The following is a 13461-nucleotide window of genomic DNA, read 5'->3' on the forward strand; positions in this document are numbered from 1 at the left end:
TGTGGTATGCAGAGGTGCACTTCAAGATACCCATACAGACTACCAATAGATGGTTATCTGGAGTGCACACCGTGGGTTAAAGTGCAGGCTGCTCTCAACCTCTTTCTCAAGATTCAGAAAAGTAGTCTGTGTTATGTTAACCACTCGCTTTGGTTAATAAATAAGTGCACTGAATGCTGTAAATCAAACAAAATTGATTTCAAAACTGTGTGAAGTACTACTGTGTTTCAGATTGTCTGGTGCTGTTTAAAAATCACTTAGTTGTGGTGCTGTCAAAACTGCAACTTCTTGTGGCTAAATGCTCTTTTCAGTATATTTGCCCAATGGTATTTTGTGTTTCCTGAATGGAAAAATTTTTCTTTGAGAGAAAATGAATGCTTCTTTGCTGCTTAAAGCCTGCTTCTCGATGCATACGGGTACAAAGTGCAAAGCCAAAGTAATTGCTAGAGGTGAGTTTGCAAGTGTTGAGATACTTCTGCATTTATCTTTGCATGTTGGAGAAATATCTGAAATGGGAAAGAAAGGCAGAATTTTCTTTCATGCATGTGCTAACGCCCGTCTAGCCCAGTCAGTAACTGCTCAGCTACACTTGGTTTTGAGGATTTTTCAGGTAATTTTGGAATGTGAGCTGGTATGCACAGTGAACCAGAGTCCTAGCCAGGGTACAGCTTTAAGCATGTGTTTTTTCAGAAAAAATTACTGAGCTCTTTTGCTTGAGAACTTTGTGTGGGAAATAAGTGAACTTGCATTGGATGATGAGAAATACATTGAACTCGTGTCCCCAAACCCCAATTTTAGGAATCGTATCAATTTCTATGCCAAATCTTGAAGGTTTGTATTCACACGGAATTCTGAGTTTGGTGGATCAAGGGAGAACATAGGGGTGTGTTGTCTTCAGTAGCACTTTCCTCACTGTTAACATTACTGAGAGTCAAATTGCTGTCTTGCTAATGTAGTTTCATTAGGGTTAATGATGTGTTCACATTACTGAAAATGTGAGGGCAGTCCATGAAACTACCAGCTGAACATTATAATGCTGCCTGGCAGTGGGTGCACGCTTTGACTATTGCTGGATCAGTGTTCTGCCACAGTGACAACTCAGTATCCACACACTCCACTGATTTAAAATTGCTTTTGTCTTCATATGCTAGACTGTTGTCTGATTTAGTGACATACTTTGAGAGGACAAAAAGCAATAGAGATTCCAAAGTGCATGGCTGTTTTAAAAAACAAAAATGCTACTATCTTTGTGCAAAAATACCTTTTGGTGTTTTTCCAAACATGATCCACATGCGTGAAGAGTATTTTTCCATCAGTTCTGGTTGCAACTGAAGACTACACTAACTTCAGAGTTGCCACATTCAGCTAGATACTTTCTCTTACTTGAAGGTAGCATTTTTCTGTATACATAGCAAATTGAAAACTTGAAACTAGTGACACCTTGAAAACTTTCAACAAGAAGTCAAATGTTGATGATTTCCTTAGCTCTTAATTAAAACTAGGCCATATGGTCAGGCTAAAGTCCCTTGGGTCCCTATGGAAGTAGTACTGCTTCATCTCCATGGCTGAGGTATTCTGTCCTCGGTGCTTTTTTTGGTGAGAATATGTTTGGCACAATACTGCCAGATGTCGTATACGACGAGAGCCAGGAGTACTGACCAGCTCTCTCCTTGTACCTGTAAACAACAAACTGGATTCCTGTCTCAACCAAGGAGTAAAATTTAGGGATGGCATCCCTACAACTGAATTCTTACTACTGTTTGGGAATGACCTTTTTGGTGTTAGGTGCTAGTGCCTGCATAGAGGTGAAGTGCAACTGCCTGTTTATTTTTATAAGCAGCAAACCTCTTATCCAAATTGGATTAGACGTGCAGGAAGTAAAGTATTGGTCCACTCTAGGCATGCTAAATTATACATGGCCCATGGGATTATAAAGGGGGGAAAAAAAAGGTAAATTGAATAGCATGGTTTTCTTTCTCTGAGCAGTAACAAGCTGGGACCAGGTGGGTGATGTAACACAAGGAGGTGGAAGAGATACCTGAACTTTGTCCTCCTTGAATTGCTGGCTGTAGAAGGCGATTAACATGGGAACTTAAGTGTGCCAAAAGTAAGTTTTGTGTTTATGTATAAATACAAGCTGTATTAGCATAAAAGCTGGTTCACCTCACTGGGTAAGAGATGGCTTTTCATGTATCTGGAGATATTTGAATATACCTCTATTAGAAACCTATTGTACTTGCAAAGGAATCAATTCTTGCTCTCTTGAGTCATTGTCTGAAGTAACCTTTGTTCTGCAGCTGAGCTCATACAACATGATTTAAAATATTCCTAAAGAAACAGGCATGAATGTCAGAAATAAAGGAAATTGAGGTACCGACCAGCCATTTATGTGTAGGGCTGTAATATATCCTATCGGGCCACTATAAAAACCTGACACCTGGCTTGCAGAGAGTAGGCAGACCTCTGACAGCTATCCAGAGGTATGTAGGTCATACGCTTTTATATGTAAATGCTGGAGGTGGTATGTTTAGAAAGGGCCAGGTTTTGTACCTTATATAAAGACTGTCCTGGAGGAGGAACATAGGAAGATGGTACATTTATTAGCAGCGATTTACAGAATATTCAGGTACGAACTACAGACTTGGGTCATTCACATGCAGAGGTGAGGAGAGCAGTGTGGAGGTTATCCAGCACTTTCTTTATTTTACAGGAATTGCAGATGAACTACGGTCAAAATGATGAATGTCAACAGTGTGGTGAGGAGTTTAGGGTAAAGCAGAGGGAAACTATTGGATAAACTTGGCTTTAGTGTTTTACAGCCTTTCCAAATGAAAAGGTACTTGCCTTATTTAAGATGTCCATTTGTGTGATGTGGGAGTCTAATAGAAACTGTACTGAATAGTTTTTAAACTTTGTCTCTCAAGATTTTTTTCCCTCCTCACCTAGAGTGTGAGTGTGGGGAGTCAGCCAGTTACAGATTAATTTCTATAACTGAATACTCTTTCTGTCCTTTTTTTGCTAATCTATGTGAAATGTTTTTCGCTACTGAAAGTGATGTAAAGATGTGTTAATACTTCTAGTGACTGTCTTAACTTTCTCTGAGGAAGTCTGTGGTCAAACGATCTAGCTTTATGGGAATGAAAACTTTCAGGTAATGCAGGTTCAGCTAGTTCTGCTAGAAGGTACCCTGAAAGTTTTGCAAGCAGGAAAACTACATCTTGGATATTAATTCAAATTGGGCTTCCCTTTCTTTATGTAGGGGAAGCCACAATACCTGAAGCTCAGTGAATCTGAGTTTTGCTCTTCAAAGAACACAGAACTACAGCTAAAAAGTTCTTTGAGGAAGTGCTTGTGCATAGCCTAGGCTAAGTGAACTTGCAGATACAGTATTTGACTTGCAGAGTTTTCAAGATCCAGAAATGTTCCTGGAGAACTTTAAAATAAAAAAAAAGTCACAATAGCTGTTTCCAGGTACCTGAGAAACTCAAGTTTACTCTCTTGGAAAGAAGCCTGGTGCAAGTACATCTGTGTCTTTCTGTCTTAGCGGGTGGTTTACATCGGTTTGACCTTTTGGGAAATTAGTGTGTTTTCTTCAGAATGCCTTCCCTATCATCCTTTCAGTCTTAGTTTTTTTAGGAATCCAGCATGTCTGATGCTTCAGGCCATTCTTGAAAGCCAGGTGAAGGACCATCTTACGAGCAGCTCAGTTCCTAAATGTCTGTCTTGGGTAATGATTGCTGTGAATAAGAGTGTTGTAGTGTCAGTGTCGAACTGCTTATTGGGACACATTTGTTTTGTGAAGCTGTTGTAAAATACAGGGTATGCTGTAGGTCTCACTTTCAAGTGTTTAATCAGCCCGAACAATCTTTGGTGTGGCTACAGCAAGCTCACTGCAGTAATTTTTGCCAATTGTTTTATTTTAAGCAAATGTTGAATCAAACAGTCATAGGAAGGCTGTGAACAAATGCGAAGCTCCAGACTGGTCTGCAGGACTGCTTGTCGGCTGCAGTTGTCCAGTGTTCAGAACGCCTTTCCTGTCTCCTGAGGGAATGCGTGTCTTGACAGGCCATTTCATACATAAAGCTTCCAGTCTGCTGCAGTAATAGCTTGATATCTGGGAAGCCAACTCCTGCTTTGAGCAGGCGGTTGGACTAAATGACCTCCTGAATTATCCTCTGATTCTGTGAAGCCCCTTATGAAGAAAGGAGTTGGCTCAGCCTCTTGGAAACGTGTTAAGCATGTAAGTCAGCAGTCCTGCTGTCCTGTAGGTTATTTCTTTATTCCTGCCTGAGGTTCCTTCAACTCATAGTAAGGTTAGTGGTGAAATATGTTCTCAGTCCAAGGATCAGAAATCTTGCATGCACTTTTCATGATGGGATCTCTCCCCTAGGAGGCTGAAAATAGTTGGTACAGTGCTAAAAACCATGTGTGCCTACTAAACCAGAGATGAAACTAGAGACAGAGGGCCTGGGTTTTTTCAGTTTGGCTTTTTTCAGTCTGTAGGGTGGGATATGCATTGATGGTAACATGCTGTCCTTGAGTAGAAGGGCCTCCCTGGTGTACCTGAGGAGCAGGCACACAAAGATCTAAGGGTGGAATAAGACTTTGTAAGAAATGCTCATTAGGTTTGATGGCAAAGTATGACTCGTTGTGGGAAATGCCTCTCTGCAGCGTGGTGATTTGTTGCCTGTCTGTAACTAGGCTACTGCAGCTTCAGTGACGAATTGCTCCACAGTTGCCTAAGGATCACCATGGTTGTTGGATGACAGACATTTTAGACTTGGCAAATCCCTTTGAAGGAGAATTTGCTGTCCCTTAAGAGCTTGAGATTCTACTTAGATCTTTTTGTCAGCTGTCCTGCAAATCTAATTAGCCTCTCCTACCCCTTCCAGAAGTGGTCAATGTGGAAGAGTTCATAAAGTACCATCTACTCTTCATGTTACAGAAACTTGAGATGCAGAAAAGTGTTATACTCTGAAAGCTGTAGCTATAACAATGGGCCTTTGTTTGCTCAGCCCTTACGAGCATTTTCTTACTTCTTGCAACAAGGCAGCACACAGTAGTGCAGGGGATTAGGTCATTTCCTTCCCTCCTCCTCTTCCTGCAGATTTGATTAACGTTTCTGTTGTATACTCTAAATAGCATGTTCTTGGCTTCAGGCAGCTCACCCCCTGCCCCCAGTCTCCTTAAAACACTGTAGTAAGACTTCATTAACTGTATAACATAGGAACTCCTTGCACAGAGATTACGTGTGACATAGCAGAATGAAAGACTAATGGGGCTGGGAAGCCAGTAAACTTACTTCCTTTCTTCCTCCCCTGTGCACCTGGGGTTAGACTTCTGGGAACCCCCTAACAGTGTTAATGCTTTGTAGCACATCAAATGTTTGTCTCTTCTGGGTATCGTTGTCTTTGATCAGAGTTCAGCCACTGACTTTGTGGGAAGCAGAGGTAAGGTGGTGTATAGCACATGTTCAGCCTTCGGTACCTTCAGTAGTCAGTGTACAAATAGACTTCCCCTTTGGGATCGTTGACAGATCCTAGTCTTTCTTCTATGGTTTTGCTCTCTTTTCTCAGTGTTTCCTTCAGTCTCTGTTCCTTTGTACCCTGTGTGCAGCCATTTCAAGCACTTACCCTGTGTGGGGTTTTTATCCGCTCCCTGCCTGTTTTGTTAAATAAAATTATCATCAGACATGTTTAAAATGCCTGTCCTGAAATCCAGTAGTAATATACTGATCAGGTTAACTCTGGGGTGAAGAGCTTGCCATTTGGGCTTCTGGGCTGTCTGCACACTAGAGGACATAACGTTTTCCTTTGCCTGTATCTGCAAGACTGTCTTTTTAACTGATACAGCTAGAAATGCATTCCTTTTCAAAGCTCATTTTGAATGTCATGTGAAATCATATAATTATATCAAACTGTACAGCATCTGCTCATGAGTCAGATAGAAGAACATGACGATACAGTCCTTTATTTCTTCAGCAACTTCAAGGAAAGAACCTCCCCTGCAGTTAAGCATCACTTCATGAAATTAGCAGTGATATCTTGGGCTACAGATTTTATTGTTGTAGTCTGGCATGGTCAGCAGCATCTCTGCTCCGGGAAAAATCCAATAGCTTGCCTAGCGACAGTGAGGCATTTGTTTCCAGTCCTCAAGGCAGAGCACAGTTCTTGTGTGGAGTGGGAATCATTCAACCCTCCTCTTAATAAAAGTGAGGGGCAGTGTTGACACAAGAACAGATGAGTAGAGCATGGCTGAGAGTAAACACAGGCAGGGAAACAAGGTGGTTCAAACTCTGTCTAGCAAGGTTCTGAGGCAGCCACGTAGCAGTGAGGCTAGGGGCAAAACAAGCCCTCAAAAAAACGTGCTTTAACATGGGGCACAATTAGCTCCAAAAAGGGCATTATGGGGTGTATTTGCCTGATAGCAGAAGACTGCACTCCAGAATACCCACAGGGTCACTAGTATAAAGGCAGGTGGGATGCAGAGATAAGGACTGTTATCTGCGGGAGGCTGGCTTGGGCCATAGAAGGTATAGCCACCAGCGTTTGCTCACCTGTGGCTTCTTATGGGGCTGCAGCATAAAGTAAATCCATAAGCATATTAACCTGGACGCTGAAGAGTGGCATCTGTAAAATAAGAAAGTAAAGGAGCTCTAGAAGCAAACTAGTCTGAAGTTCTGCTTTTTGGAATGAACACTTTTAAAACAGTACAACTCAAATGTTATGGCTTGTGTGTGAAAAGTAACGCAACCTAGAAGTGGTATCTGTGTGTTAAGTGATACTAATACAGGCCTGGTGTGGTTGTATTTTCTTTTTTAGAAAAAGCAAAAAATAACCAACCACAGGACAGCATTAAAACTGCCAGCCTTGTATAGGCCAGGACAAAGTATAAAATAGTTGAAGGTGGTGGGAGAGATGGGGCTGGGCAACAGTTCCACCCCAGTAAAAAGTGCCGTTTTAAGGTTCTGCAAGTTACCAGTGGAAAAGCTGGCTTAATGTGCCAGTGGCGTGAGGCTGTTGATACTTGGCAGGGGGCAGGGCTCAACTTTAATCTCAAGATGTGGCTTGATGAGGCTGGTTTTACTGATGAGACTGATTCGGAGGGTTCTTATCCCCTCATTTGCATTGGTATAGTGGGTTTACAGAACAAATCCACAAACAGATAAGCAAAATTATTCGAGGTTTTAAAATAGTTGGGGTTTGAGTATTGTTTTGGGTTTTCCCTAAGCCCTTTACCAGTTTAATAATCTGATAGCTGTGATAATGACTACACAGTCTCACATCAGAGTTCAGTAGCATGGTGGTTTTAGTGGCCAAAAGAGTTGGAAACAAGGGACCAGGACCACTTGTACGTTGAAGTTTCTCCAGGTACTTCTCAGTGTTCAGCGGTTGTGGCTTAGTCACTTCTGTGGAGCAATGTGATACCTTTGTGCTTAGTAATCTATGATAGGAGGGGAAAAAAAAAAGTATCTCGGAGCCTCTGTATAGTTTTGTTACCCAGAATATCCTATGGTAAGGTGTTCTGCAGTTGAGTTTTTCAGGTCAGTGACAAGATCCTCTAACAGGAGGACAGCCTTATGGTATTACTTAGGGAAGGGTGGCTGCGGAGTACAGGTTGAGGAGAGAAAACAGGTATGCATTCGCCTTGTTCTCAGCAATGAAACTGAGTTATGTGGAGTTGCAACTTCTGCTGTGTTACGGCATGATGAACAAAAAGCTGGTTTGACAGTGCTTAGCTTTGAGCACTGCTGAGTAATGCCGCTGCCCTTCCTGCCTTTGCTTTTGCTGGTATGACTGCATGGCCATGCTGTGAGCTGAACTGGGAACCAGATCCAACTGAAAAAAAAAAAAACCCTCTAAAAACATGGACGGGTCAGGGAAACCATTCCATAAAGTTGCGCTTGCAAAATTGAGGTGGTAAGCCAGGGAAGGAGCAGCAGAAACGGAAGCAGTAGTCACCTGTAGAACTTGGAGGTCTCGGGTGTCAGCCTGCATATGTGCCGCGTGAGCCAGGCTAACGATGCACGTCCTCTTGGCCCACTACAACTGTGATGTAAAACTTGATGTGAAGGTTACGCTGTGTCGTATCATGCTTGCAGCAGCCTCTGAGCATTTGCATGATCAATTCTAAGAGGCAGTAACTTGGAAGCTGCGGTAAGTTGATCACCATTATATGGCTCAGACATTAAAGTTATCCCACCCACTGGCTTGATGCAGTGATTTTGATGTTAGTGGAATAAGAAATGAGCTCAGAACCTGGTCTGGCATGTGCAGGTTTGCCTTTCTGAACGTGCATGCTACAGCAATGAGCTGTTACAGCATTGTTGGCTACGGGAGTCCAGTATACACGGGTGGTGTCTGCAGGTGTGTTGTGTATCCAAATCTAAAACATTAGTGAAAATAGGGATAGCGATGCCTGAAGAGTTTCTGCTGGCTTAACTCTCACTGTATTAAGAAATCACTTTTTGTGTGGGAGGTGAGGAAAGCTATCGGGGCTAATAAATGATGATTTTAAAAAATAAATAAATAAAAAGGTATAGCATGCATGGGTACAGTTATGTAAGAAAAGTGGAGAAGGAAATAGATCAGCGTTTCTCAAAGAACCTCAGCCGCAGATCTGCTGGGGAATTGGGCTGCAGGATCATTCTCATCACACCCTCTGCTTCCTTTTTTCCTTTTTGGGGCCAGAGATGGATGAATTTATAGAGCTGCAAGGAGGATGCAGGCTCTGACTCCAGCCAATGGTGCGTGGCACAGCGGTGTTTACCTAGCTTACGCAAGGCAGAGCCAGCCCCTCTTCAGTCAGAAGGCACTACCCACAGCTTAAGTAAAAGCACACAGAGCAGAGGCACTCAGTCTAGCAGTTGCTGAGGGTTTAAAGGAGTTGGTGGATTTCAGCTGGTTTTAAACAAGATCGAAGGGGTGGGTTTTTCTTCTCTACTGTGTAGAAATACTGAAAGGACAAAAAGATACTGGTAAGTGCTCTGCATGCTGTCGTTTTTTCCTTTCTGGTGTTGTATTGTTGCAGTCTCTTACAAAAGCCTCCTCAGTTGCAGTGTTTTTGAGTGAGAAGCTAAAAGATAGTTCAGTGATATGGTCGAAAGGGAATCTGAGAACAGGCAGTGTTTGTGGGCTGCTCTTCCACCTAAAATAGGAAGAGACGTTCAAAGTGCATAGTATAATAAAGGCTTCTTGTTTGTAAGAAGTGTCAGTTGCTTCTCATTTTTAGGGTGCAAGAGCAAGATGCCTAGAAACTGTCATTGTTAATGAACAAAATCATACTGAGGGGAGTTTTTCACAGAGCTGTTAAGTGTTGTCTAAACCAAGAAAAGTAATGTATTTGTAATAGGAACTCCTGTTTTTGCAAGTTTCTGTAATATGCTATGTGAACAGGCTTTGGTGTGATACAAACGCCTATTTAGCTGATACTTTGGTACATGAACTGCCTCATCAGGAGTTCAGAGGCTCATAAAAAGCAAAATGGTAATGTTCAGATCAGTAGAACAAGAAGTCGTTGTGGTTTTCTGTGAGCACAGGGTCCTCGACCGTGTATTCTGGTTGAGGTGCACCAGACAGTAGGTCTCCCTGGGCTCAGACATCAAAGCGTAAAAAGCTCCATCTATTTGTGTATCTGCTCTTTGAAAAATAAAATGCCTCTGTTTTGGTATAAACCCTTAATCTGTATAGGGAAGTTGTGCTTCTGTCACCAACTTGCAGTGAAAGTTGGGGCTGCTTATTTTTAAAGTAATACTGTGTAATTTGCTTGAAGGCAGTAAAGACAGTGATTTTAAAGGATCCGACTGCAGAGTTCTCTGTATCAGAACTGCACTTTTGCCACATTGTGCCAGTATTCTACAGAGTTTGTTGTTTTCCTGCTTACACCTTTGCAAGGCACTCCCTGAAGATAAAATAGGTAGTGCTTTACTAGCATGCCTCTGTCATATTGTTTTGTGGCTTCATACTTTACAGGCTATATAAATAATCTTCATTTGATAATCTGAGTATGAAATCAAAACTGTCCCTTTTAACAAAACAGTTTGTAGGAACAGCTGAAGTGCATGTACAGCCAAAATTTCATGTAGAAAGCTGCAAATTAATCTTAAGTAGCTTGTGTGAATAACTTTCACAGGTAGTTCAGCTGATGGAGCAAGTAGAACCTGTAGAGTTTGGCCCTCGTGCTGCAGGGGTGTTCAGCAGTGGAGCTTTGCCTCGTGCAAGGTTGTGTGCATTGGTACTGGTATACCCAAAAGCTGACGTGGAGGACATGGGTGGTAAGGGGGTGTAGACTGCATGTAAATGTAGCGGTTTAACTGGTGAAGAACTTTCAGCTAATTAAGGTTACAGATAATATTGCAGTGACAGCTTTAAAATAGACACCTTGTGCTAAAAGACAAATGTTTTCAGCTTCCCACACGCAGCCTGAATTACATCATTTATAACCTGTAGGAGGCTATCGTGGTTTCCTCAGGGGAGGATCAGCTGTTACTTTTTGTAGCTGAAAAAAATGCTGGATTTTATCTTTTCCAGGGGAGTATTTTCAGAATTGATATTTGTCAGTCTGTTGGAGTGGATGATTAGCAGTTACATGAATCTTACAGGTTTAGTACGCCCAGCCACGTTCTCATCCCATCGATGGCAGTTCAGAATAACAGGCCTGAAGTTAGCAGAGGTCTGATTGAAATCAGGCTCCTGTGCTTAGATGTTATTTTCCATCTTCTGAATAGGAATGCTATTTTTGAGTACTGTCACAAAGTGCAGATTTTTCTATAGGTGCCTATAATAGAAGTCTTGTTCTGAACCACTTCCCTTGTTCATTGAACAAGGTTGCCTGTCCTTACAGCGCTGTTCCTGACTTCCCTAAAATTGCTGAGAACTACTCAGACTTGCTACTGCGGCTGGAACAGAACTTGAAGGAGCACACTGGATGCCAATTCAACTAAATCTGCTGTTTCTTAGACTGGAAAGATAGGTGTAGCCTTGGTGCAAAGCAGTAGGTCTGCCCTTGTGTATCAAGTTAATGCTTCTTTTAAAGTGTCTACATGCAACATGCTTTTTGTGTGTTTGTGCTGTGACTCTTGTATGACTTGTTTCCTGGATGATGAGCCTACTACTGGCAGATGTCTGTGATAAAAAGATGCTTTTATTCTGTTCATGAGCATGAAAACCTCCTCTACTGAGATTTTACAGATGTTCGCAAGGCGCAGCAGCAGATAGTTGTTTGCATTGTTTTATGCTTGGTGTCCTGTGCAGGAGAGACTGCTCATTTCAGAGCTTGGCTTTGTCTTATTTTCACTGCTTTCATATCATAAGACACTTGTCTGTGTATAGTGGATGACTAAGCTTATTCAGAGGTTATAAAATAAAAGGTGAAAAGTATAGACAAAGGAAAGAGTAAGCCACACAAAAGCAAAAGGCTGGACTGATTTTCCACACTGTCAAGGCTTTTTTTTGTTTTGGTGCTGAAAAACTCCGTTTTCTGGAAAGGAGAAAATTAATTAACTGTCCTTAGAAAGGTAAAGTAGGGCTACTATCTAAAGTGCTAATGCAATTTGAATACGTAACAGCTGCATTACTATACCTTTCCTGTGCGTATGTAGTGAAGGATGCAAGCTGGAGACAGAATCTGGCTAATCTCACAAGTGGAAGATAAAATCTGCTGAATTTACAGTTCTGAGTATGTGTGTGAAGGAAACGTGAAGGTGTTTGTAACTGGAAACTGGGAGAACTATGGTTGACAAACACACTCTTCTGCATGCTCTTTGACCCAGGTGATTGCTTCTAGTAAAAACTATTTTACTAAAAGTTTCCAGAAAGATTGCTAGGAAAAACAGTTAAGGGAGAGTAACTTTCCAGTAGTGATTTAACCATCATGTAGAAGAAAGTGATTTCTCAATCTTTGTCTCAGCTTTCAGAAATGTAGTGATGCAAGCAGCTGATTCCCTGTTGCTCGCATCAGTGGAGATCAGCAGTAACATCATTGATATTGTTTGTGAAATGTGGCAACCTGGACTTCACAGGGACTCGTAATCAAACAAGAAGTCGGTCTGCCTGGAATTACTTTTTTTTCCCCCTTCTCTGCCATTACTTACTGCCTTTTCCTTCTTCCATGCTTGCAGATACCTTCACCTTGAGAAACTAATATTCCTCATGGATCCTTTTTGTCTCTTGGTGACTTTAACTTTGATACTCTGGTCCTTTAAATCTGGAAGTCAAGATTTTGCCTTTGAAGGGATGAGGTGTAACCGTAGACTAGAATATGCAGCACTGAAATACTGTGCATGCATTCAGAGGAGCTTGGTTCCTGATCTTGCAGTCATGAGATTGTCTAATAGAAATCAGAGTGCTAAAGAGCATGTATAAATGGATTTTGGCAAACTCGGGTCCTACTTGTGTCTTGTCAGGTAACTGCACTATTCAGCGTGAATTCTTTGTTTGAAGAACAGTGCGCGGATTTAAATCCAAATAAAGCTATAGACAGTAATGTGTAAATCTCAGGAGGATTAAGATAAACTTTGTTTCATTGGTAATGGAGTTGCTCATTATTTACGTCTAACTGATCAAGAGTGCACCGATAAAATTGCGTTTGGCTTCCCAAAAGTAATTATTCCTACAACAGTTTAGGTTGTGAAGTTGTCTGGTCCAGTCCCCCTTCTCAGAGGCGGACTGAACTGCCTTAAATCAGGTTGTTCAGGGCCATGTGCAGCTGAGGTTTAAATATCTCCAAGGCTGGAGATCCCGCAGCCTCTCTGGATTGTTTTTTGTCCCCTAATAGCTGATCAGGATTTTCTGTGGTGCAGCTTGTTTGTTGACTCTTGTCCTGTCACTGCATATCTGTCATAAGGACTGGGTTCTATCTTGTCTGTATGCCCCCTAATTTAGCACAGAATTGCTGAGGGAAGAGCTGGATATGAGAATTGCAAGGATAGTAAATGGAGAGCTACAAATAGCAAATTGTATAAAAATAAAAACATCAGTAGAGACAAGCAGTCTTGTGCTTTATTTCTAAAAGCCAATAAAAATTTCCGAACCTTAGAATATGAAGATGTAGAACATAAAGAAGATAATATTACAAATGGGGGGAAATCCAATTTTTGCATCTGAGTCAGCATATTTTTATTTTAATATACTCATTGACAGAGGACTTCTTTTTATACTGTGAAAGTGGTTTTTTTCATGCAGTATTTTAGAAAAGGGCTAGTCTGGCACTAGCTACAGTTGCTAGCAGCCTATAATGCTGGCTCTGTGTTTAGAAAATGATGGTAATTTATTACAAAGAGACTTTTATTTTAGTATTTTTAGCTCACAGCAGAGTGTTTAATGAATCTCAGCTTGGGCTCATTGAATTTATGTTCTCCCCTCCCCCTGTCCCATTTTAACCATTAAGATACTGCCGCTATTGCTGCAGTTCCAAAAGCTGCACTTGGTCTACTAAATAGCACACTTATTCATGAGGTGCTGT

The 13461-nt window shown here is 41.6% G+C and overlaps 1 protein-coding gene across 9 annotated transcripts in view; it reads left to right on the forward strand.

The window, feature by feature from the left end:
• PELI1 (pellino E3 ubiquitin protein ligase 1) overlaps positions 1 to 13461 on the forward strand; it is a 47071-nt gene that overhangs the window by 18326 nt on the left and 15284 nt on the right. Inside the window, exon 1 of one of the 9 annotated variants that reach the window (XM_056343313.1) lies at positions 8828 to 8977. The exons of the other annotated variants lie outside the window; for them this stretch is intronic. The gene's annotated coding sequence lies outside the window, so the exon portion shown is untranslated. Of the gene's footprint in view, positions 1 to 8827; positions 8978 to 13461 lie in introns of those variants that run through there. 9 annotated transcript variants of the gene reach the window in all.

Source organism: Falco biarmicus, chromosome 6, assembly GCF_023638135.1.
Source record: "Falco biarmicus isolate bFalBia1 chromosome 6, bFalBia1.pri, whole genome shotgun sequence".
Lineage (NCBI taxonomy): Eukaryota > Metazoa > Chordata > Aves > Falconiformes > Falconidae > Falco > Falco biarmicus.